Here is a 27,892-nt window from a genome sequence, read left to right on the forward strand (position 1 = left end):
CTAATACGTATTATATATAAAGCCCACAAGGGTGGGATCGCTAAAAGAAGAGGGGGTCCCAGAAACTCTAAAAATGGGGGCACTCACGCAAGTGTGCAAAAATACCAACGAGCAATTTATTGTATATAACAGTAGACAGGATATACACAGTACACAGTGTGTTTATTAGCAATGTTCAATACTCCAGGGGAGCACTGTCCGTGTTGAGCTACTTATTAGTCACTGATTACTTGAGGGTTGTAGTGCATTCCCGACCCCTTTTTTCACATATTATAAATACCTTACCTTATACACATTTTAGAAGTCTTCCTTCTATACACTAAATGCAGGCTCAGTATCTTAAAGCAGCAAAACCGAGAAATCTTATATGGGTCTTTTTTTTTTTTTTTTTTTAAATAAATAAGTTCTGTAGTATTAGATAATACTTACAGCTTATTTTTTTTTTTTTAATTATTATTACTAAATACGTAATGCCTTTTTTAATGAGTTTAAAAGCATGCTTTGATTTCTATAGCAGGCTTTATCCCACCTCCCAAGCAGTGCAAGATCTTTGTAACACTTTCCTGTTTGGGATAATTTGTTGCCAATATTCCCAGCAGTTTGAGCTGCAAACTGTAACAATAGATAATGTTACCATAAGGCTTTGGTCCCGCTGCGTCCGGCGGCGCGCGTGCGCCACCAGCCTCTTACCTGCAATCTGTTGGTCCTCGCTGCCTCCTCCCTCCGTGGCTCACTACATGCTGTGACGCGTCAGCCGGCCAGTGCTACCAGAAGATGGTGTTCTGAAGCGTTGACGCGTCACGAGGTGCGCGTGTGAGTCAATGAGGAGGTAAGGAGGGGAGCAGGGAAGGAGGGAGGCGGCCTGTTGAGCTGTGTTACGTGTCATGGCTTGTGTTTTTTTTTTTTTTTACTTTTGGCCGGCTCAGTTTCATGAGGGAGGAGGGAGGAGGGAGGAGAGAGGAGGGAGGAGGGAGGAGGGAGGAGGGGGGAGGGAGGAGGAAGGAGGGAGGAGAGAGGAGGGAGGAGGGAGGAGTGAATGGTGAATGCTGAGCTTTGTGTGTTATGTTTTTTTTATTTTGACGCCGGCCAATCAGAGGGGCACTTCACTGAGCAGGAACTAGTCTGGGTGCGTGTGTTGTTTCACTCTCCCCTCTGCAGACCCACTGCCTTTGCAAACACCCTGTGTTAATGCCGGAATTGTTTGGGAAGGAAAGTGTTTGTGCAAAGATTTCTGGTATGAGGCTCAGGGGAGAAAACAAACATTTTGGCTGGTGTCCGTCGTGGCCCCGCCCCCTCGTCAAGGCCGTGCCCCCTCGGCCCGTTTTGTCCATGCCCCCCCCCGCACGTAAAAATGCTCCCTGTGGTCCGGAGATAGCATGAAGTGCCTCTCAACGAGCCGCCTGTATGCCGTGCGGGCGCGCTGTCTGAGGCAGTGGGGCCTTAGCCAAAGGATACATTATAGCTGCTGACTTACACTGACTTAAGTAGCCATTATGCTAGGCACACTATCAGGATTTATACAGATTTATAACAGGAACACCAAAGGATTGCCATTTTAGGTAAGAATGTAGAATTATATATTGCTTTACAAATAAAAAAAAAATAAGAAAAATAAAAAGGGGTGAATGTAGTATTGCTGCATTAATGTATTTTCCAATTTTCTGTAGCCTATGATTGTATTTTAATAAGTACATTCTGAAATTGTTCACATTTATAACTTCTGTAGAAAATAAGTGTTACTGTTACAGAACAACCACCGTTTGTGTTACACCATTTTTTTAAATATGTGGAGGCAATTCACAGGAGGGCGTCAACATCGATGGGTGCAAGCTTTGGCACGTCATGGTTTGTAAGAAAGCTTACAGGAGGAACCACAATCGTGAACCTGCATAACTCGAGAAAGCATCGAAGCTTCAAAACTGGCTGCTCACCAATAATGGGCATTATACTAGTTTGAGCTCATCACAGACTTGGCAAGTGTTTTTTAGATTTACAATATGTAAGCGGTGCAGCTAAAAGCAGGTTGGTATTTGTGTGAATATTTACAAAATAAAAATAGCAATCGGTGTTTGGGGCTTGTATGTGAGGTCCCATTTCAACATTATAAAAATGCAGCTTTAGTGTCTGTAGGCCTTGGCTGTAGTGGAACGCGTCAGCTTACGCACTCCTCGGCTCAGCGCACGCTCGCCTGCAGCAGGAGATATTTCCTTTCCAGCAGGCAGAGGCGACAAGGAGGCGTGTCGGGGGGGTGCGGCCGTGACGTCATGGAGCTGGTTCGCCCACTCACGTGACCCGGCCGTCGCGTGGGAAATACAAACATGTTTGTAGCGAGAAGCGCCGGTCTCCCCGTCGCGCATGTGCACGCACTAGCGCGCACACACAATGCACAAATACATTGTCGTCCGAGTACTTGTTTTGGCGCCAGCTACGTAGCACGCGCTGTCTCCTGCACTAGGGATGTAGCCTTAGCGTGAAAGCCTCCAATCATTTTCTAGTAAGAATAATCATTAATGAAAAATAAATGTGCAAGTCTCAATAAATATCATTTTTGCCAGGGACGGTGTGCCCTGTGCCCCTCGATGCTGCAAAGATCTCTTGGCAAAAACATGTTAGCTGCTTATGGAACCATATAACCTGGATATTAAACAAAACATTAAAAATGGAGGGGGTGATACATTGGAAGAAACGTATTTTCTTCCAGCTATTTCTTTGGCAAGTTAGATGATCAATAGTAAAAGACGATGCCCCATTGAAAGAAGAGCCTTTTAACTGGGTAACACAGCGGTGCGCAAACAGGGGGCACGCCCCCCAGTGGGGAGCGGCAGTTATAGAGGTCCAGCGCTTTCCCCCCAAGCAATTAATGGACCGCGCGAGGCCTCTAAAATACACTTACCTTCCCACAACGCGTTATCCTGGTAACCCGGTGTCAAATGCCGCCGCGGGGCCACGTCATTTGATGCCGGGGTCGAGCAGGGGGGGTGCATGAGGCGCCGAGGACAGCAGGCAGGGGTGTGTATGGGGAAAAGTTTGCGCTCCCCTGGGGTAACACACAAATTGCAGCAGTTTCCTCACACTGACCTCTTGACTATCAGACATCCAAGCAGGTTTGGTGACTTGCTAATACAGCAGATTGCTGTGCAGGACTCAGGCGCTTTCAATGTTGCCACTCAAACCTGGAGAGGCGGGAGCCCTACTAATGCGAAGCATATTGCCCACAAACAAAATTACATACATACCATGCTCAGAACCAACTCTAATACTATCCTAGCCCCTGTTACTAGTTTTAAATATTTGGGCATATGGTTTGACTCCCATTTAACATTTGGTTTGCCCATTGATACCCTGACATCCAAAACCTGTGTCAAACTAGGTGTACTATATAGAAACACATTTTCTCTAAGTCTGCTGGTCAGAAAGAGCATCGCACAGCAGGTGCTGATGCCAATTATAGACTTTGGGGACATAGTATATGGCACAGGACCCCAAACTCACCTCGGCAAACTTGATACCCTCTACAACTCACTATGCTGCTTTGTCCTCCAATTTAACTACAACACACATCAAAGCGGAATGCTCAAAGAACTAGATTGGTCATCACTTGAGTCTAGGCACAAAGTTCATCTTTCCTGTCTTGCCTTCAAATACTTTCTGGGCAAGCTACATGCCTATCTGAACAAGCTCCTCAACCCTACCACATGCAGCACTTATCTGACTCCGTCTGAGATCTGACTCCAAAAGACTGTTCATGGTCACAAGGTTCAACAAAGTATCCGGCCGTTCCTCCTCTTGCCGTGCACCCCGCAACTGGAACAATCTACCGGAGACTCTCACTTCCGCCACCAGTCTAAGTTCTTTCAAAACTAAAGCTGTCTCACATTTTAATCTGGTCTGTAACTGTTACATATGCCAATAACATTATCTTACTGTGCATGCAATGTCTTGTATATAATGTATAACCCTGTTCACTTAATTTAACTACTGTATGTATTTGTAACCATGTATTTGACATAATAACTCTACGCCCAGGACATACTTGAAAAAGAGAGGTAGCTCAATATATTACTTCCTGGTAAAGCACTTTAGAAATAAATAAATGTTACACAACACAAGAAATGATATGAGCGAGCTTCTTTTTAGAACTTGAATACGTTGCCTCACACAAATAAAATTATATTTTAGTCTCTTTGGAGGTAAATTTTACTACGGTATGTACTCGGCTCCATATACAGTACAGATATATACAGAGATATATACAGAGATATATACAGAGATATATATATATATATATATATATATATATATATATATATATATATATATATTATGCCAATGAAGAAACTAGTGAATTAAAGTAGAAATGACTGTAGTCCTCATACATGCACACATGTACTGTAAGTTATTACATTGACACAGCCAAAAATGAAGGTGTCCGATGAACAAGAAGTGATTCTAACCTCTGGGAAGTCCCAGATTCACTATTCCTGAGGTTATCTTTGGAATTCTCCAGAAGATTGAAAATGATAAATAGTACTTCACATGGATAGCGATTTGCATTATTTTCCTCCAAAATTAGAATTTTGCACTTCCTGTGACCCAGCTTCAATTCATGCAGCTGCTGTTAACATGCATATCTCGTTTCCTAGCAACAGAATCAACGTGTGTGCTTATTACCCACTGTAGCACTAAAACTTCATTGCATTTTAATACTGAATATACTGTGCGTCTCTACTAAAAATAGAAAAACACTTCCCAATCTTTTGAAATATAATTGCATCTTAAAGCTTGTACATTTTTTTCTTAATTAATGGAGACATGTAGTTTGTGTCTAGTCTTGCAGATCACAGACAACATGCAGGTACAGAATTCTTTTTATGATCCAATTTTCTTTTCTATCCCAGAGCATTCTGGGATTTCTTGCCCTGTTCTTCTCAATCTGACCCAATGATCTGGAGCAATTTGCTACAAATACAGATGTGCATTAAGGTAGAATGTGAAGGGATCCAAATATGAGTTTACGGTTGAAGGCATGTATATACAACAGGGGATTTTGATGCATGAGTAAGCTTTGATTTCAGGAGGTTATAGATTTATGATGATTGCTGCTTAAAAGGAAATTGTAAAAGTTAAAGTGATACGGGCAATGTGTTTCTTTGTAGGTCAATGCCCACAATCTAAGCACCCATAGTTTAAAGTTTCTGTAAGGGCTGGATAACCCACCATGGGACAAAGATGCCCAATGTTTCTGAGGCTGCGCTTATAGTGCCGTCGCCAGCGACGTCAGGCTGCGGTCGCTGGAAAAATCTAATTGACTTCCAGCGATCAAGCTGTCGCTCCGTCGCACGCGGCAGCGGCAATACATTTGTTTTGCCGAGACGTCGCATCGCCGGCAGTATAAGCGCAGCCTTTTACTGCTAAAACTGGGGAGGGAGATCTAATTAAGAGGGAGAATAAGATGGAAACAGTTCTGGGAGAGTAACTGTCGTCTTCCATAATCTAGTTTTAAGACAATCCTTAAACCTAAAACTGTTTATGTGTTGGCAGATTAAGATGGTTTTGGGAAACAAATTTAGGATAGTACTTTATTTGCAATTTTTTCCACGATGAATTTATCTCAGGATTGCAGCAGTAACCCTTCCAGTGCTCATGGGGACATAGCACTAGATCTCCATGGGCCACTCCAGCAGGTCGCAATGATATGATATGATCACTCCCCAGCTATCAAAAGGACAGGACATCACAGTGGAGACACAAATGGAATACGATAGTCCTCTCTCGTTCAGATCGTGAGATCTCCCCAAGAAAACTAGCAAAAATGATGATATTCATTTATCAGGTGAAGGCCCCTCGTTCAGTGTAAGTCATAAGGGCACTCAACCAGTTAATTTTCTGTTTGTATTCTTTGTCCATCCCTTCTTTCATACAGCAATCAGAGGTATAGAAGACACCGGATTATGGATTACCACATTATAGGACCACGTGTTCAACAAAAAGTAGAGGTTGGGAAGCCCTATCCTAATCCATCCAAGGAAATTTATATTAAAATTACAACAGAAGCCAAAACAACTGCAGTGTCTCTTGAAAACCATACGTTAACTCAGAGGTTCGCAAACTTTGGGGGTTTTTTTGCGCCCCATCCCCCACTTACCTTCTCTCCGGCATCAGCAATGTCATGTGACATTGCTTTGCCAGATGCCGCCGGAGAGCAGGTAAGAGGCAGTTACAAAGGCCTGGCGCGCTCCCGCGTCATTTTATTTAAATGGTGTGGGGAAGAGGGTGGGTTCTCTGTAAGCGCTGCGCGCCGCTCCCCCACCCCCTCAAAAATGTCAGGCACCCCCCAGTTTGCGCACCCCTGCATTAACTAACCGCTTTTCAAGGGCCATGGTAACTCTTTAATAAAGTATACAGCAACATGTTAACACGGTTACACTCCGACATTTTTTAGTTGCTGTGTTGTATATGTGCTTGTATACATTTAAACCGTATCCATTGACCCTTCTAAGTGTTGGTTAGCAGCAGCTGTAAATATGATATACGAAATAGCTACAGGCCGGATTAGTGCACTGGAAAGAGAAAGCACGCACAGTAATTGGTCAACTAACGTCAATCAACTGTCCAACTGCTCAATGGCATGGAAAAGAATAAAAAGCAAATGTACAATTTCAGATATATGTGGTGGAAACAAAGACAAGAAAATGGCAGAAAACACATTTTTCGAGAACGGTCCTTCAGCTTGAATTACTGTTGGTTGCTTATTAACTGAAAACACTCAATGACCAAGAAATGTTAAACGATGCAGCAAAGTCTTGTTTTTAGTCAGAGTATGCTTATTAACAGCTTCATTGCTGGAGGACCTGCACTGCATCTAATATATGGTGTAGTATAGTAAGGGGTTCCCAAGGCAGCTATGTAAAGTTGTGAACGAATATTCTGTTTAAGTATCAGCATTCAGCGCAGTGAGAAGTTAATACAAACATACACTGAATATTTATGTGAAGAATGACACAGTGATTACAGATTGATGGCAATCTTAAAAGGAAAATGGCAGGTTCCCCTCTACTTAAAATGTTAAATCAAAACGGTTAGGAGGGAAATGTTTTTAATCTGACATCCAAAAATCAAACATTTGATGTCAATAGAATACAAAAAAAGAGTGCAAATTGTGCAGAGTATATTCAAATTAAATTGTGAAATAAAATCCCCAAATGATCATTTCGTGGTTTTTTTCCTCTAGGTCCTAGTGCAGCTCACCAGACAAGTCTCCCCACTTCTCCACTAGAATACAGCAAAAAGAGAGTGCAAAAGGGGCACAGTGCAAGTGATATGTGCAAATATACACAATAAAAAGTTACTGTTAAAAACAGCGATCCAAAGTGAAAAAAGTATGTCAAACCTACTCACAAGAAGTTGGTAAAATTCAAACAACCGAATTTGATTAATCACAATGATTCTGGTCACCAAACAGAGAGGTTCAATAACAGTTCTCTTTAGGTGTTAGAGGACATTATTCTGGATCCAGGGTCATGTCTAGGGTATGAATGAACCCAGCTAGCTTCAACTCAGCCCTCTTTCCAAAGCACAACAAGTCCTGTATATTTTCTTCACTTTATTTAGGAAAGCAGCAATAAAAACAGGCACTTGTGGATAAGATGTTTGTGTTGGAAAGGTGTGTCTCTGTGGATGCTTTGTGGTTAAGGGCAGGTGAAAAGAATTGGCCTTGCCATAGGGGTGTAACATGAATGTACTCACTCTGCCAATGTCAGGACGTAAAGAGAGTGGGTACTGCTTGTGACACAGGGATAGGGGTCAGGCCAAACTAACTGTCAGCAGGGACAGGGGGAATGGGAAAGCCCATTAACTTGGAGGACTGGAGATGTTGCCAGGGCAACTAGGGGTGTGACAGACTGGAAGGAAAAAAGGCATCATAATGTATCCATTCCATCTGCACTGGGAGTGAAACTGCAAGGAAAGTAACATCCAAATACAGCTAGCAGGCAGAACTGCCAAGGAAAGGGGGTGGGGGGGGGGGGTGAAACAGAGAAGGCAGAAATGGGTATTTCTGTTCCATGACAGACATAAAAGTAGCCTGCCAGGCTGTAATTTTACAGCATTTGATGAAGTTCTGGAGGAGCAAACCGCGTTAGGTGTTAGGGGACCTAAAAGAAGCCTATAGAGAACTTTCATTGAACCTCTCTGTTTGGTGTTTCTGTGGAGCTGTCACAAGACCGAGACCTGACTGCTGCAAAGACGTCATGGCGTGAAGGGACATCACACGCTGGAAGGAGGAATCAAGTCTCCACATAGCAGAGACGGTGTTTGGAGTGATCCTGTCCTTGTGAGACCTATGTGGTCTATCTGCACTTGCCCTTTGTGCTAATTGTGAGTTTTACCTGTATAGTGTGTGGTGTCTCATACAATACAGTTTGACACTGTCTCTTCTGCTTGCTTTTTATTTTACATGTATCGTCTGTGAATGAGATCTGCCAGACATTATCCAGATTCTCCATTGTGATTCATGAAATTCAGTGGTTGCTTGAATTTGACTAACTTCTTGTGAGTAGGTATTACGTTCTTTTTTCACTTTGGATAAAAAAAATTACACATTTTTTATTGTGTATATTTGCACATATCCCTTTGGGTCCCGTTTTTGCTGTAATTGATATCAGTAGAAGGCTTCACCAGGCACGTTATTCTGTCAACATCACCTTGGAATGCCAAGACTCAATGTTCCAAACACTGACTAGCAGTAAAGACAATCACCTGGCAGTATTGACGTTATGTAGAACTGCCTGGATGCATCTCTCACACTGAGTAATACAGGAAGGACGGAGGGAGACGAGATCCAAAAATCCCAGATCCAAGTATAAAAAAAAAAGAAAGAAAAAGAGACCTACATTTGGAGGCCCCCCAGCCAACCTGCCACCTCACCTATTTTACGATTTTTTTTTTTTTAAACAAATCTCAATGTTTTCTAATCCACATCAGTGAAGTAAGTGGTGGTTAAAGCGTTACTTTGATAAAGATTAATTGTTTAAAGTTGTCCTCTTTCAAGCACAGCTAAAGAGTAGCCTAGTAATATTAAAATATATTACATATTTTATTAAATACATTCAATATTATTTTATTTCCAGCCCACCAGTTATATTGGAAGGATGTATTAAGCGATTAGAGCTCTAACCACATGTGATTTTGCCCTCAGTCCACTGTATACAGGCATACCCCGCATTAACGTACGCAATGGGACCGGAGCATGTATGTAAAGTGAAAATGTACTTAACGTGAAGCACTCCCTTTTTCCCACTTTTGATGCACGTACTGTACTGCATTTGTGATATACGTGCATAATTGATGTAAATAACGCATGTGTAACAGGCTCTATAGCCTCCCCGCTTGTGCAAAGCTTCGGTACAGGTAGGGAGCCAGTATTGCTGTTCAGGACGTGCTGACAGGCGCATGCGTGAGCTGCTGTTTGCCTATTGAGCGAAATGTACTTACTCGCGAGTGTACTTAAAGTGAGTGTCCTTAAAGCGGGGTATGCCTGTACTGTCCTAACTAGCAGCAAGATGTTTCCCACATCTCATACTCGTCAGGCAAATGTTTAGATGTCAACAAAAGTATAGAAACAGGTTGCAGCCTGCCAGTTTCAGCGATTGTACTTAATATAAGATAAGACCAAGGTTAGGCATCCAGACACATTAATTCCATCAGCAGCTGAATTACAAGGTATTGTGGCTTCAATCAACCCAAGAACCAAATAATACCAAATTACATTATTGCGACTGCTGCACATGCTGCAATGTTAAAGCAGCAGTCCCGGCTTTGCCAAACTTGCTTTTTTCCCCTTCTTTTTTTACTTAAACCTAGGCCCCCGGAGGTGATCTGCTGTTCCCCCGACCTCGGCAGACCCCACCGTTTCCAAGATAGAGATTTTTTTTCTGTCAGTGATGCAAAAAACTACACATATAGTACCAACTGAAAGTCATCAGGAGAGGATGTTGCAGCTATTCGCCCGCGGAGCGTGTCCGACCCTGCAGCATATACATTATTGTTTTCAGCATTGTTGCAGACCAAAATTTCTGAATGTCTCTCTGCTATATCATCCTGGATGGCCCTGCGCCGACAAACTTAACATGTCAAAAACAGAGCTCCACATATTTCATCCCAAACCTGGTGCTACTACCTCATTCCACATTACTGTTGGAAGTGCTGTCATACACCCAGTAACACACGCACGCTGCATAGGGGTCACACTCGACTCCTCTCTCACATTCAAAAAGGTAGCTAAAACCTGTCGCTTTTTCCTCCGCAATATTTCCAAGATACGCCCTTTTCTCTGTTGTTCAACTGTAAAAACTCTGACACAGGCCCTCATTCTCTCCTGTCTCGATTACTGTAACCTCCTGCTATCCAGTCTTCCTGCCTCTTACTTGTCCCCCCAACAATCTATCCTAAACGCTGCTGCCAGAATCAATCTACTGTTTCCTAAATCTGTCTCAGCGTCTCCCCTGCTGAAATCACTCTCCTGGATTCCTATCAAATCCCACATCACACACTCTATTCTCCTCCTCACTCTTGCGTTCTGCTCAAGGACGTCTTCTCTCTACCCCTTTTGTATCTAAAGTGCTCGCTCACTGACTGCCCGGCAACTCTGGAATGCCCTTCCCCTCAATATCAGACTAGCACCCTCTCTACTCACCTTAAAACACACTTGCTTAACGCAGCACATGAGTAGCTCCGTGGCTGATACTAGACACATGATACATAAAGCTTGGCCCCCTGCAGACACACTTACTGTACCACAACGCCCTCCTACTGTCTTTTTACGTTCTTCCTACCCACCAATTAGATTGTAAGCTCTTTGGAGCAGGGATTCCTTTTCCTAAATGTTACTTTTATGTCTTAAGAACTTATTCCCATGATCTGTTATTTGTATTTGTTACTTATATGATTGTCATGTGTATTACCGCTGTGAACCGCTATGTACTTTAATGGCGCTATATAAATAAAGACATACAATTCATACATTGTTGCCTGGTGGACAAAACCAGTCATCTCAGGAGGTCCCTGAGGCCAGGGTGCAGCGGAGTAGCTCCGAGGGACCTCACCACCCGATTTAGGTGGTAGAAAGAAAAAGATAACTAAGTCGTGGTATCAAACCATCCATTCATTCATTGTAGGCAGGTAGTGAGATTAGTACAATTTTTCGGGAGGTTTACCCATTTGTCAGGTGATATATATATATATATGAAAACTAACAGAAAAAAAGAATCCCCTGAATAGCACTCTAACATACACAAAATGGATCAACAAAAGTTTATTAATCACATACACATGTCTGTCTCATCTAGGATGCGGTGGTGATCTCAGCTGTTTCTCCTTCTCTCCACTGAATCTTGCAGTCCGGGCTCCAAGCAACCCTGGGAGCATGTGCAGTGCAGTGCAGTGGCCGAGACTCACTCTCCCTGAACCTACGAGCAGTTAAGCTCTGGATATCTGCTATCACTCTGCTACTACTCTGCTGGACAATTTTGCTGTTCACTCTGGACTGGTCTAAGTACTTTTGCTACCTATTTTGGCTTGTTACTTACATCTGCCAATTTTTTGCTCATCTGTGTGTGTCATATCTATAGGCTTGGATTATATAACTAACTTATATAATTAACTCTTTCATTTCCTTGCTTGTTAGTTACACACTAGTTTCATACTAGAACTTCACACAGGAGGCTTCAATTTAGGTAGTACCTGACCGGCCGGTCTGAGTGTTCTGATGCAAGAATTTCTTGCCTCTACACTTTATTTACACACTTTGTCCTTGTTACTGCAGTGTAGCATTTTTCCGCACACCTTAAGGTTCAGTTCATATCAGCTTTGTAGGTCACCACTGCTCCTCATTTTAACCATTTATGTGTATGTGATTAATAAACTTTTTTTGATACATTTTGTGCATGTTAGAGTGCTATTCAGGGGATTCTTTTTTTCTGTGTTAGTTTTCATATATTTCCCTTCCCCAGCACCGCCAGTAGTGTTTATTATTCACACTTCACCCAACTGGTTTTAGCAAACTTCACTTTAGGTCTGTGCCGGTTATTTTTGTGTTTCAATATATATATATATATATATATATATATATATATATATATATATATATATATAAAGCAACTGTAAATATTACTGTATGTTCATTTGCATGTCTTAGACAGGTCTGCAACCCTGTCTTTCCCCATTGTCACCCAGCATGCAGCACTTCCACTGCAGCAAGGGATTCTGGGAAATGACATGCAAATGAGCACTCAGTGCCACCTTTTGTCTCAAGCTCGTATTACACAAGCCAATCCTCAAGCCAATGCATGCTGTTTTAAACACAGCTTTTAAACAGAGGCTGGGATGAGATGCAAAGCCATTAGACCTACTCACATACATGTTTCAACTTTGATGGGTACAATGGGGAAAGACAGGGTTGCAGACCTGTCTAAGACATGCAAATGAACATACAGTAATATTTACAGTTGCTTTATGCTTTACTGTGGAGGGTTTTTGTCACTTTTTTTACCCACCATAACCTTAATGACAGTGGTGATTACCTAGTCTAGTCTCAAACCTGCTAGCCATTAAGACCAGCCTCACACTGATGATACCCATCAAGGTTGAAACATGTATGTGAGTAGGTCTAATGGCTTTGCATCTCATCCCAGCCTCTGTTTAAAAGCTGTGTTTAAAGCAGCATGCATTGGCTTGAGGATTGGCTTGTGTAATACGAGCTTGAGACAAAAGGTGGCACTGAGTGCTCATTTGCATGTCATTTCCCAGAATCCCTTGCTGCAGTGGAAGTGCTGTATGCTGGGTGACAATGGGGAAAGACAGGGTTGCAGACCTGTCTAAGACATGCAAATGAACATACAGTAATATTTACAGTTGCTTTATGCTTTACTGTGGAGGGTTTTTGTCACTTTTTTTACCCACCATAACCTTATATATATATATATATATACATACATTTATTCTGCACTATATATATATATATATATATATATATATATATATATATATATATATATGTGCAACAAATGTATGCATATATATATATATATATATATATATATATATATATATATATATATATATATATATATATATATATATATATATGCAACAAATGTATGTGTATATATATATATATATATATAATACATTTGTTATATATATATATATATATATATATATATATATATATATATATATATATATATATATATACAATAGGGGTCTGCGCTCGTGTGTGGAACGCCAGAAGTATAGGATATATAAAATTAATTAAACCGGTAATAGATCATAAATACATCAACATAATATTAATGAATTAATATAATGATATACCAATGCAATATATCCTAAATAATGAAATTAATTCATATACCAAAAATGCACTGTGAATGTCCAATATAAAAAAAAAAGCTAAAAACATACAATTATACAAAAAAAAATTATTTGGTGTGGTGCTGTGAACTTTGCCTTAATCTGCTCAGTGTAGATAGTCCTCTAGAGTCCAACAAATAAGTCCAATAATTGGGGAGTGACAGTGGCACTATTAGGACCAACAGGCAGCTTCTTAAAAGGGCACAACGACCTCCCTCTCCACCTGCATAGAAAAATATAAGAAAAAAAAGCGCCAAATCCTAGTGCATTACTGTGCAAAATAGATATATTTAATTCCCAAAAATCTCAATAAAAATGAACTCACAAACATAAAACAATTAAAAGCATTGTATGAGATATACTCATGCTCCTAGGACCAGGAAACGCTGCTTTGCTGCTGTAGTCCCTCCGTGACTCCACTGGAACAGATTGCTGCCTCCGTTGTTCACTGCCTGCAGGAACTGACGTATCAGGCACTCCACGATGGTCTCTCCCCCGGTATACACCAAACAGTTGATCTTTAGTTCCCACCGGGGACGGTTGAAGTCGCGGACCAGCGGGTGACGTCACGGGAACAGTTCTAATTACCGGACCGGTACAGACACTCAGCAGTTCAATGGCAAGCGTTGCAAAGTCCACTGCACACCTTCCCTACGCGTTTCATCTGATTTACAGACTTCTTCAGGGGATGAACTCTGGGTGTGTGGTGTCTCATATTATATACCTCCCAAATCCAATCTAGATACACCCTTGTAGTCCGTATAATTACAACAAAATAACATAGACAAGGACATCAACTATATATTTGTTTTAATAATTTTATAGTATAACTGGTATTCATCAGTATTGTATATATATTTCTTTGTGCTGGCAAGTATTTAGTGATGTGGATGCAACATTAGGTGTTCACATGTGTATTCAATCGGTTCCACGTACAATTTAAATTGCCAACACATTGTTTTTTGCCTTTTAACTAATTAAGCTAATTGGATTTGGGAGGTATATAATATGAGACACCACACACCCAGAGTTCACCCCTGAAGAAGTCTGTAAATCAGATGAAACGCGTAGGGAAGGTGTGCAGTGGACTTTGCAACGCTTGCCATTGAACTGCTGAGTGTCTGTACCGGTCCGGTAATTAGAACTGTTCCCGTGACGTCACCCGCTGGTCCGCGACTTCAACCGTCCCCGGTGGGAACTAAAGATCAACTGTTTGGTGTATACCGGGGGAGAGACCATCGTGGAGTGCCTGATACGTCAGTTCCTGCAGGCAGTGAACAACGGAGGCAGCAATCTGTTCCAGTGGAGTCACGGAGGGACTACAGCAGCAAAGCAGCGTTTCCTGGTCCTAGGAGCATGAGTATTACTCATACAATGCTTTTAATTGTTTTATGTTTGTGAGTTCATTTTTATTGAGATTTTTGGGAATTAAATATATATATTTTGCACAGTAATGCACTAGGATTTGGCGCTTTTTTTCCTTATATTTTTATATATATATATATATATATATATACACACATTTGTAGCATATATATATATATATATATATATATATATATATACATTTGTTGCATATTATATATATACATACATACATTTGTTGCATATATATATATATATATATATATATATATATATATATATATATATATATATATATATATATATATATATACACACACACATACATTTGTTGCATAAATATATATATATATATATATATATATACACACATACATACATAAATTTGTTGCATATATATATATATATATATATATATATATATATATATATATATACACACATATACATACACACACACACATACACACAATGTGCTTTGCTGGTCACACTGACAGAATTATTTTGATTTTGTCTCAAAACTAAGCATCTGCATTGTTTTTGCAATAGCAATAATCTAAAAACACTTTTCCGGAAAGTAACAGGCAAGACTGGAAAATACGGAGAGAAAAAAAAAATACCGGGTAGGATTTCCATAACACATAATCTAACGACTGTTTAGCAATGATAAAAATCCCATCAATAAAACAATTTATTCTGCAAATTTCTCCCACATAAATTGAATTTTATTTGACAAAGATGAGGGCATTCCTTGATATAGCTCATCAATGTCAAGAGCGGAATGTAAATATGAAATATGTATGAAACATATTTATTTTATGGAAATGCTGCGCTAGTAGAACCATACAACTCAGCAAAACTGCCAATGAATGTTGTATATAAACAACATATTATAATTGTGCAAGGTGGTTATTCTGCTTTTTGTTTAGGTAATCCTCCCCAATACTACAGTATGGCGAGATTTAGGGTAAAGTAAAACACGGACATGTGCAAGTAGGGAGACTGTAAGCGGTGTTGTAATTTGGTATGCAAAGTCACATTGATATAGAGACGTCTCACTTATTTCCAGCAGAAGTGAAGTTTTGCTTCCGGGGTCACTTACGCTGCCCCTCCTACCCTGTATTCAATTGTGCTGCCTTGCGCTTCCCTGGGTGAGGAAGCTGCCTGCCGTCCTCCCCTGAGCTGTCTGCTGTTGCTCTTGAACTCGGGCAATCCCTTCTCCACATACCTCTTTCTTCCAGGCAAGCTATACCTCACACAGCAAGCTCACACACCCCGCTCTGCTAGGCTGTCCATGTATGAAATGCTTTACTTTGTTCTCTCCGTCAGGAACCTCCTTAAAAGTTCAAAAGTAGCCCAGGAGATAGAAGAAAATTGTAAGCTGCTCTCTATAGTTTAGACTTATTCATCATACATTTTCAAGGGTCATTATCTAGGTAGACTTTTCATGCGGAAATACATGCAAAGATTCCACTTAACATAAAATAATCCTCGATTGCTATTATTTCACAAACATAAATGATTAGTGTCCACTGTAAATGAAGCCAATTAATAATGGATTGTCTGAACATTCTCTATTCTACCTACACATACGTATTCTACTTGAACCATATTGTTACAACTAGAATTGTAACCAGCTTTTAAAACCTAGTATCCCCACCCGTCCATACTCGTACGTGTCACTATAGGAATATATTCTAGGTTTAAAATACCTTTTATAGAATGTTTAAGTGAGTGAATATGGGAAAATAAAATCTGTAATAAGCAATGGTGCTTGTTTTAACCTTTAAAGCACCCTAATGATGTACTTGGTATATCATTGGTCCTAGCACTCCAGAGGCCCTTATAATGCACCAGGTACAAACGTCATGGAAACTTGCTCGTTTTGTAGGGGGCGATCAAATCAAATCAGCTTTATTGGCATGACGAAAGAACATCCACTACCTTTTCTGCCATCAAGGGCCTGGTTGCGTCATACGATCACTCCTAAAGCGATCACATGACACTCTAAAGGTCAAGCAAGGCCGTCTAGGAGTTTGCAATGCATTCCGTTACAAATAAGTGATGAGGTTGAACGTCATGCACACCCCTCACTAAATTCTGCAAGTGTTCATGAATAACACAAACAACGTAATAACTCAAATTATACAGTGAAACCTTTATTTATTTATTTTACTGACATGGCCTTTCTATAGGATGCAACACTTCTATACTATCACTTTGGAATTCGGTGTGGTTTGTATGTTATCGTATTGGGTAGCATCAGAGAGATACAGAAAGGTAAGCCTCCGCCAGCTCTAGAACACGTCATAGCACTGATAGTGTGCTAATCACACTCCATAACTGTGAGCCTCAGCACGTTCTGCTTTGCAGTGCTCCTACATCCTATGTTTGACTGCTGGTAGCCACACGTCAGAGCTGTGATACTGAATGCCAAGTGGGTGCTTTCACCGATTTTGGCAAGAAACTATTGCCCAAATGACAATAGCTATAAAAGTCGCCATGCTGGAGAGCGCTCCCTAATCATAGTAACGAACAATAAGGAAAAAAGCTGCAAAGCTCAGGATATCGTTTGGAAAAAGCCCTTTTATAATGTAACATTTCTACATCTTTTTCTTATTTTCATTGCTTGTCCCGTGCACTGCAATCAAGTATGTTTTGCAGCACTGGAGATCTTTTGCCTTTTCTAGATTTTGAGTGTCAGGCCTCATTTGACATGCAGCATTTATTATTAGCCATTCATTGCTAGCAAATGTAGTACAGACTGTATATTATCTGGCACTTATCAACGTGCAGCTCACAATATCAGCTGTAAACTTCAATGGAAAAAGAATTTTAAAAAGCTAAGCACGCGGATTGTGGACAACAAACGGTGAAATGTTACTTTGGAGACTGCTTTTGCATCATTACTGTAATATACTTTTCCAAATTGGGTCTTGTAGGTGTACATAAGACACTCATGTTTGAAGCACACCGTACATTAACATTGAATGAAGACAAAAGCTAGCATTTAAAAAAAGGCACGAACACATGGTGATTGTTAGCAATACATATACACCTGAAAGCGCTTGGATTAATGAGTGATTTGAGTGTTAAAAACATTTTAGCATTGTCTTTAACATAAAAGAACGAATCACTAAATCAGAAAAAGAATAAAAATTAAATGATGTCTGCTGCCATAATGAATCATAAGCTCAGGTGCTGGTCTGAAAAATCAGCAGGTTGTGATGAAATATTAAAGCAAGTGATTATTGATGAAAAATGAATTAGCCTCTTTGATTTCAGAAACCTTTAAATCACAGTCCTGTAGCTAATTAAAAACAACGCAAACACATTTGGTACCTTCGTAGCAGGCGTTTAGAGATCTTTGGAACAAAGGCTTTTAAGGTCATATTTCCATATTCACCAGTCTTACGGATAAAAAAAAAATACAATTGCAAAAATTACAACTAGGATATCTAGGCTCATCTAAATTAACAACTATATTTTTAACATGACTTTCAAATTAACTCTAGTCACTGTTTCCGCTTGACTTTAAACCAATTAATATAGGTTTGTATATCAAAATTGCACACAATTGAAACGAGAGTTTTTATAATAATTTTAAATATTTCAAACTTTAATAGCAACAAATATCAATTGCAACTTCAAATGGAATGATTATGGGGTACAGCCATTAAAGATTGCAAAAAACCTTCAGAGCCTTATTCAAATTGTCAACCTTGGCAGGCAGCAAAAGTACGGCAGGCAGCAAAAGTACGGCAGGCTCGATTACACAATGTTCTGTTAAAACTCCAATATTTGAATCTTTGCACATATTGCGCTACTAAGCCCAATGCTGTAGGAAGTACAGTATTGTACATGCATTTGTAGTGATACCTTAATGTTTAAAAGCCATCAATAAGACAAATTAAATGGTAGAAGCATCTAAAGAAACAGAAAAAGAAATGCAATTCAATTGTACACAGAAACTACTAAAGTATAAAGCATAAACTGTTCTGGTCTCCCCAACCTACAAAGGACACAATGGAATGGCAGCAACAGTAATGGAACATCTATTGAAGAAAATGTGGAAAAACAGGAGCAATCCAGAAATGCCACAAGAAATGCTACAATTCACTGACTAAGCTATTGTTCATTTGAACAGAACAGTATATCCACGTAACATACAACCTGTAACTATATTCTTGGAACAAATGTGTTTTGGATGGAGAAAATACAAATATTACAACTTGTTTTATAAACTTATTTTCAAAGAAATCCTTGTAAGAGTGAAAGGAGGCGGACAAAGAATCAACTGAATTCCACAAGGCACTGCAACAAGAAACATTCGGAGTGACAGCAGAGCAGCAAACTGTAACTAGGAGAATAACATCTTTTAAAGGGGAAAAGAAAATATAACTTTTCTGCATCTCCGTTTGTCAGCTTTATTATTTATTTCAAAATGACTTATTTTAAGACTTTTAGCACACATCAAAAGATACACACAAAATGACAGGTACCATTCCAGGCAAGACAACACATTCAAATGATCCGAGTTGTTACATCAGCTCATCTCTTCACTGCCGATCACTGGGGATGTGATTTGCCAAGACTTTTGTATGGAATCACGGTGCAGTTCCCTTTAGGAACATGTGTTAGAATTGCAATGAAGGGCCACAATTTTGAAATGTTTATTTCGCAAGTTAATAGTTGTATATTTTAGCCTGAAAGTGGTGGCCATTTATAACTACCTCTATAGAAATGTGTTTACTTTATGTCTAGTAGCAGACAAAGGATCAAACGGAAAAGGTTGCTAAAGATATATATACACACACACACACACACACAGTGGAATTGCCCCTTTAAGCAGTCAATCCAAATGGCATTTAAAAATAATAAAAACAAATAAGTAATCTTTTTTTGTTTTAATATATGCAGTCTTTGATTACCTTTATTGAAAACGAATTACCTAAGCTGCTGATCGATTGGTTCTCCCATGATCGATTAGCAAAATCCTGCATCCCTGGGTCCACTAAATGGCTGCCTTTCAGTTTCAAATCAATCCTTCAGTCAGTGTAAGTCAGCAGCTACAATGTATTCTTAGATTACTAAGGTAACATTATCTATTGTTACAGTTTGCAGCTCTAACTGCGTGGAACATTGGCAACAAATTAACAAAAACAGGAAAGTTTGCACTGCTGGGGGAAGTGTGTTAAAACCTGCTATATACATCAAAAAATAATCATATTAAAACTCATTAAAAAAAATGTAGTAAGTATTATCCAATACTACAGAACAGATTTATTATAAAAAAAACACATGTAGGATATTGCTTGGATTGCTCCTTTAAGTACACAATCAGCAGGTACAGTGGGAAAATAACAATTATAATACAGCTTAAAGAACACACCATGTGCCAATTGTTTTTTTACTTTGTACATCCTATGCTTAATGTGATTACAAAAATTTTGTTTTTAACAGAGAAGCATATCTGTTCAGTGCAAAAAGTTGAATTACAATGTCATGACCTTGAAGGTTTGGTACCTCTCCTCAGCAGACCTAACTTAATTAATTAATTGATTAACTATGATTTACTAAACACGTGAGTACTGTATCACTATTTTTAAATAACACAGGCAGTAGCTATAGCAAAGAAGCCACCTATCCAATTGATTATTTTAAATGATCAAATTATTTCAGTATGTGAAACGTGTTACATTTCTTCTATAGATAAATTGTGGTTGCATCTAGGAAAAAAAACAGCTCTGAACACCTGCATTACTTTGCTAGAGGCCAATATCTGGATTCGATTATCAGCCAATAAGAAAACAACTATCTTTTAAGCAAGTGATGGGAGAAGTGACTGTTCTGCACAATGCTTCCTGATTGGTTCCTCTAACAATATTAATTAGGGAAGAGAAGGAAATAACACTGTGAATGGCTCATTAATTCTCAACTTCATCTTTCGTGATTGGAACAAGCCGCACAAGGCAATTTTCTAGCTTATTATAGACATCCTAGAAAAGCATTTGCTTTAACTTAACGACACATTTTTCACCTCTAAGATCTGCAGATTAAGTGTTTCATCAGTCCCGATGTTCAATGCCATTTGTGTTTCCTTGAGAGAAAGTTAGCATGTGTAGCAGACTTTTTTGCTTATGTTACACATTCACATAAACATTCTTTCTTCCTCTAAAACACACTATTTAATCCACAAGAATATTGTCTACACTGAAAACATAAGTTACATATTTTAAATGTAATTGGCTAAAATAACATGATACCATATTTACTCACACTGCTAGAAGTGTACTGTCCTAATAAAAAACATGTACCATTTGAATTAAAGTGTACTGTATATTCACAGTTTTTGCAAGCACCACACATACATATTCTCTTTAAACTTTATAAAGTATATAATGTGTTTGGAGGGACATGTGTCACATATTTCAGATACAATATGGGAACTTGTAAGAGGTTCAGGGGACACAACAGATCTATTCAGAAAATGTATTGTTCCATTGCTGCCATTTTCAGAAAGGCTTCAGCTTACAAGGAGCCTTTCGTACAGGACTTACCTTGAAATATCTGAAATATTTATGTAGGTACATTTTATCCCCCTTAGGCTGAGGCCATAGAGGGGTCCAGCCGCGCACCTCCGCGCTGACGCTGAGGCTTGCCTGCTCGGCCAGGAGCGATTCCATGGACTGGCAGGCGAGCCAGCGAGCGAGATCGGGAGGCGGCGCAGTGACGTCGCTGGGCCAATAGCCCGTGAAGCGCCGATGTCAACGTCACGGCGTCGAGACGCTGCTTCGCGCCGATTGGGTGTTTTCAGCCGACAGCGCGCTGAGAAACAGTTTCGGCTGTCGGCTGAAAATCCCTGCGCCTCAGCACGCCTGCGGATACTCGTGGAAGCCTCCTCTAAAGACATCCTCATTGAGGATGACAGGGTTCAGCGCGGAGCGTCCACATGGCTCAGCACGGCTCAGCGCAGCTTCCCCCTCTATGGACCCAGCCTTAGAAAGGAAGTGGTCAGACACCAGCATATAAGCAATATACCAGAAAGCATCTGTTTCATGCAAAGTTTACTTTACCATTTTTACCAAGGGTGGGCACCGGTTCTAAAATACATTTCGTGGTTTGGTTTTGGCTTTAGGCCAAGGAGGGGGCGACACTAGGGGTGGGGGGCAGAGGAGCTGGTGACACTAGGAGGGGGACACATAGGAGCAGGCGCCACAAGGAGGGGGGGGGGGGCGGCGCGGAGGAGTGGGCAACACTAAGAGGGGGGGGCCGAGGAGCGGGCGACATTAGGGGGTGGGGTAAGGGGCGGGCGACACTAAGGGTGGGGGGTTGAGGAGCGGGCAACACTAGGGGGAAGACGAGAACAGGACCGATGGAGTGGGTGACACAGAGGAGGATGGCAAAGAATGGGTGCCTCCCTCTTCCCAGTTCAGCATGGAAGTTGCTTCTCCCCGCATCCCTGTAGGCTGCATCCATGGTGTAAGACCGCGCAGGGCGCAATCAGATTGCCTTAAGGCATTGACCGCGCCCATAAACCACACGGGTGGAGGCAGGAGTGGGCGCGCTTTGCGCAAAAAATCAGTTGAAACGGATTTCTTGGTGCGACACGCAGTTCACGCGAGTGATTCACCCAATGAGGGCGAACCAGCGCCATGACGCCCCTGGGCACGCACCCCCATAGCGCGTCTACCTTGGACAGGAAAACCACCCACCCGGGCCGTAGAGGGGAGAGCTGCTGCGGACAGGCGACGCGGACCTTTCCCTTCCTGGAAAGGAGGGTAATGCATCCTCTGAAGCAGAGTCCGAAGCAGAAACAAGGTGTACGAGTCTGTAACAGCGAGTTAGGCTTATAAATAAAGCTGTCAGAGAGGGTTGCTAAGTAACATGGGGGAAGCACTGTTTCCAGCACACTGGCAGTGAAGGAAAGAAACGAGAAAACATTTGATATTTTATACAGTACGCCCTGCCAAAAAGAGAGGCTGTTTTCTGTAGCCTATGCTATTCCAGTCATAAATAAAAGGAAACAAAAGATTACTCAATTCTAATCCTCTACTAAAGGAAAGTCATGTGCCGATATAAAAGTACTAGTGTACCTAAGGAAATATCTATTATATGCCTTTTGTTTTACTATTTATCAGTATAAGACCATGATGCAGACTTGTTTCATAAGAAGAAACCTTTAACATTTTGAAAGCTCTGTGTATTAGAATTTCATCTACAAAGAACTCTAATTTCACTAAAAGGTCATTTAACGCACGGTCCAATAAGGCTACTTACAACTTAACACTACATTTAATTGGCCAAAATACATACAAGACATAAATAAGATTGTTACAGAAACAACCAGTTGGAAGTATTTCTGAGTACTTTTCTATGCTTGCTAGCAGGCGTCGGAGTCATACGAGGGTCACATGTACTGTACGTGAGGTACAATGTCTTTCTGCACTGAAATAATGCTGCTAAACAAACAGTGACCACTGCCAAGCCCATCAATGCTGGAGACCACGGATCTGTAGATAGCTCCTTGTACAACTTGTGGCAAAACAAAATCTCACTTGAGACAATACTTCAACTCAACACTTTCCATAGCAAACACAATTGTTGCAGCACAAATCTCTCATGATGGCTCTCTCTCACATTGTTCATTTCCAGGAAATAAACAAAAACAGACAGAACTATTTTTGGGTCTCGTTGATTTCTCAACATAGGAAGTATTTTTTTTTTTTGTTTTCTCTCCATACATTTCCTCGAGCAGCCGATTAGCTCGCAAACAACAAATTCTTCGTCAATCTATTTAAAGCCTCACTCATGCACGTTCATCACTTTCTACATGAATTGCCTGAAATTAAACAGCGCCCGTTCTGACCCAATCATTTCGCCTTTCCCCACAACTCATGCAGTGCAATGTTCCAGACCGGTCCAGCATCAAGCAGTTCATTAAAATGCTTAGCGAGTTCCAAATTGAAAAAAATATTTAAAAAAACAACCCAAAGCAGTTAAAGTGTGTGTTTTTTTTTTTAATGACTCACATTTTTGCCAAAAATCACCAAAGAATCGCATCCACGTCTGAATAAATGTGTAAATTTGGCCAGCCTACAATGGAAATGCTCAGTGTGGAAAATGAAGAGATCACAACAGAATAGCAAATCAATCACAGTTCGAGTAGCTGGGTAAAAAATGTAAAGTTCATTTTAATCAAATGCTGAACAGCAAGTCCAGATTCTAAAGCAGATGGTAGGTTTTATTGCAGATGGGTAAATCCAGTCAGAGTGCAGAGCGCTGATCCACCAGCTATGAATTCATAACATAGATAGACAGTGCTTTATCCAACAACCTGCGCCCATCAGCAAAACCAGATTTTGTTCCAACTGCTCCTCCTGATTCACACAAAACACATTAGGTTACACAACACGTTTAAGGCTTTAGAAAGCAAGTGTCTCACTCCGTCACAATAGCAGACCTAGTTATTTATATATGATTACACTTGCGAAAATTACAAAATGAGGGGGAAAAAAATCCATACAGCTCAATTGTTTATCGTCTCGCCACCCCTACTTTTGTAGTTTTTATATTGCTTAATAAATGAGGTGTATGATAGCACAAGAACTAACCTGTTGTCACCCTCTGATGTCCTGAACCAAACAGAAAAAGAATAGATGCTCAAAAGTATGGTAGAAGTCATGCTTTTAATGGCTAATGAGTAGTGAAAGAGTGCAAGTGTTCAGGACTACCAAGGTCCCTTCTTCAGGCGTATTTGTACATGCAGACTAAGGCCGATACAAGGCTCGCATCCTAGTCAGGCTGGACATACAGATGTAAATTATTGTGGTACGAAAGGCAACAGCAAAGCAAAAAAGGAAATGTAGATGGGTAAGGAATTAAGAGTGAAGATGTGAGGTGTCGAGGCCCGTGTTCCCCAACGCAAGTCATTAAGAACCCACAACAGGTCCGGTTTTAAGGATATCCCTGCTTTGACATATGGGGTTCAGCAAAAATGACTGAGCCACAGATTGAGCTGAAGCAGGGATATCCTTAAAACCTGATCTTTTGGGGGTTTGTGAGGACTGGAGTTCGGAACCACTGGTCGAAGCCAGGAGTGCTCAACTAGATCTCAAGGCCCCTCCAAACAGGTCATGTTTTCAGGCTATCCCTATTTCAGCACAGGTGGCTCAAATCAACTGAGCCTCTGATTGAGCCACCTGTGCTGAAGCTGGGATATCCAGAAAACCTGACCTGTTGGGGGGGAATCTTGAGGACTGGAGTTGACTAACCTTGGTCTACACTATGAGAGCAGGAAGATCGTACATTGCACATTTGTATTCAAATGACGATGACAATGAATTTATATACCATAATCAGAACACGTCCTCTACTCCCGGTGAGTCATTAAATGCATCAAACATCAGCATGAGTTTATACTCCCAGGTTTTCCTCTCTCTGGGTGGTCTGAAGTCTCCTTTGATAACTGTTCCTTTCATGTCCTTGATGTTATGATTGGGGCTACAGAAGTGTTGCCCTACAGGTGTATCTGTTTCCTCTCCCCTAATTGATGGTGTACGATGCATGTTTGTGTCTTTTCTTACTATTTGTCCTGTTTTGCCAATATACAATTCACCATTATGGCACTGTATGCATGTTATTAGATATACAGTAGAATAATTGATGAGGCACAGGTAAAGTTTCTATAATTTTATACTCAAGTGTGTGTAGTATAGGTGTCCTGTGTGTAGTATAGGTGTCCTGTGTGTAGTATAGGTGTCCTGTGTGTAGTATAGGTGTCCTGTGTGTAGGTAAATATGTGCGCAGGTCTCACTTTTGTTTTGCATTGCTAGAGAAATGCGCCGCCATACTTGGGCTGGGACAAGAAGTTTCACACCATACGGTTTAAGTTTGGTAGTTTTTTTTCCTTCAAAATATCATCTTTATAGAGGGTTGATTGTAGATACTTGGCTATTTAGTGTAGGGCATGGGTGGGCAACTATAGTCCAAGGGCCACCAGCAGGTCAGCCTTTATGGATATTCCTGCTTCAGCATAGGTGGCTCAATCAGTGGCTCTGACTTTGACTGATCCACCTGTGCTGAAGCAGGGAAATCCAGAAAACCTGACCTGTTGGGGGCCCTGGAGGACTGGAGTTGGCCGCCCCTGGTTTAGGGCTTCCGGTTGGGGATTGAAGGGGGGCACTATTGGTACCCGTTTTTATTCCCCTTACACCTTTTTACTTGTGGCTGTGTATTTGATTTACTGCAATTTGGGGGTTGTAACCTTGATGCATGAAGTTGCTCCTGATCTGATCTAGTTGCAGGTGCTGTACTTTATGGCTTGGCTATGAATTCTAGATTATTTAATGTATGTGGGGTGTAAACTGCAATACTGTATGTATTTAAATTTGTCCGTGGGTTTGTGGTAGGTCGGTCTTTTCTTGTCCTTTATGTAGATTGTGGTGTCAAGGAAATGAATGCGTGGGAATGGTTCAGTTTCAGGGTAATGGTTGGATGGAATTCATTAAAACTTTTGTGGAATTGGATGGGAACGTGTTGACTGGGAGTTTAAATAATCCGAATATTCTTTATGTAACGGAAATAATCCAGGGGTTTGGTGCTGCAAGTGGGACAAAAAATTATTTTTGAATTTTGACAAACAGGCTTGCATATCCTTGTTCCCATGGCTGTATCCATGTTTTGTAGGTGGGGCTCTTCCCAAAATGATAAATAGTTGAAAGTATGAATTGTTAGTTGTACAATTGTCTCTATGGGTAGTTCTAGCTGCTCCAAGAATTCTTGGCGAGGTATTTTGGTGTAAACGATTCCACGTCAATGATTGATCCAAGATGCCTTCTGGTAAAGGACCAACAACAGCTAGATTGTTCAGCAGGTCAGTGGTGTCCTTTTGGTGACTGTATTTATACCAAGGACTTCAGGAAGCTTTCTACCCAGTCAGAGATGTTTTTCAGTAAGTGTGCCCAATACCAGAGATCATTGAACATCCTTGGTGCCCCTCTGTGTATTTTTGAAGGCATGAGAAAGGAACCTAGTTTTGGGTTCTCTGGCATCCGAAAAGTATGTTGGGAGTGTGAAAGGTGATCCCTTTAATGATCCTTCTCAGTTCTTTAGTACTGTATATTCTGTATTTGTGTGGGATCCTCTTGTGATTTGCAGCAGCGACTAAACTGCAACCACAAACGTTCCTCTCCTGAGTGAAGCAGATACACTACTGATTGATGGGACTCGTTGTGTGCTTTCTCCTCCAATGAAGATTCTTTTTAATGCCAAATAATTGAATTAATAACTTTGGAGATAAAATGTCTTTGCCAGATACAGAAAACACATCCATTTTAACACTCAATTTTAGGACAAGATGAACACCAGCATTAGGTTTCTGAAAAAGATTCCTACACCTCAGTATGTGTGAAATTCCAGCTAAGCACATCGTTCTTAAGGCCTGAAGGCCATTTCCCAATTCATTGTCAACACATTTTTAACCATCTGGTTATGATTGTATGTACATCAGAAGGAATGTCAATCTATCATGTTATACTTCACTGTACACCAAAACTAGCATTTGAATGTGTTCTTCTCGAATGTACTTCCCTAAGTGGGCAGACAAGGTAAGACAAGTGGTTCTTTCCTGCTTTCCAATTCTATGTTTAAATATATTTAAATGTAATGTATAACCTCTGTTCATGTAATGCAACCATGTATTGTCATCATAACTCTGTGCCCAGAACGTACTTGAAAACGAGAGGTAACAATGTATTACTTTGTGGTAATAGAAGACGATCCAGGGCACTACGGATTTTCTAAAGTGAAATTTATTTGTCAGAGCAACACTAGTGTGGCTCTGACAAATAAATTTCACTTTTGAAAATCTGCAGTGCCCTGGATCATCCTCTATATACTAATTCTGGATTCTTTAGACAGGAATTCCTTGAGCGAGGAGCACCGGTAACTGTAGGTATTGCTTACCATTTTTCTTTGGTGGGCAGCATTGAATCTGTATTACTTCCTGGTAAAACATTTTATAAATAAATAAATGTCTCTATAACCAACTCAGCTAACAGCATCAGACCATTTAGAACAGCATATAAAGTTCTAGTAAAGTGAAAGGAGTCACCAA

General features: G+C 40.5%; 1 protein-coding gene and 1 long non-coding RNA gene across 10 annotated transcripts in view; one reads left to right on the forward strand and one right to left on the reverse strand.

Annotated features, from left to right (window-relative positions):
• PARD3 (par-3 family cell polarity regulator) overlaps nt 1-27,892 on the reverse strand; it is a 609,688-nt gene that overhangs the window by 115,752 nt on the left and 466,044 nt on the right. The window lies entirely within an intron of this gene.
• LOC142487810 (uncharacterized) lies at nt 1,356-8,007 on the forward strand. Its single transcript, XR_012799315.1, has 3 exons — nt 1,356-1,559; nt 5,616-5,853; nt 7,232-8,007. It is a non-coding gene; the product is annotated as an uncharacterized LOC142487810 (long non-coding RNA).

The sequence above is a fragment of the Ascaphus truei genome, chromosome 2 (genome assembly GCF_040206685.1).
Source record: "Ascaphus truei isolate aAscTru1 chromosome 2, aAscTru1.hap1, whole genome shotgun sequence".
Taxonomy (NCBI): Eukaryota; Metazoa; Chordata; class Amphibia; order Anura; family Ascaphidae; genus Ascaphus; species Ascaphus truei.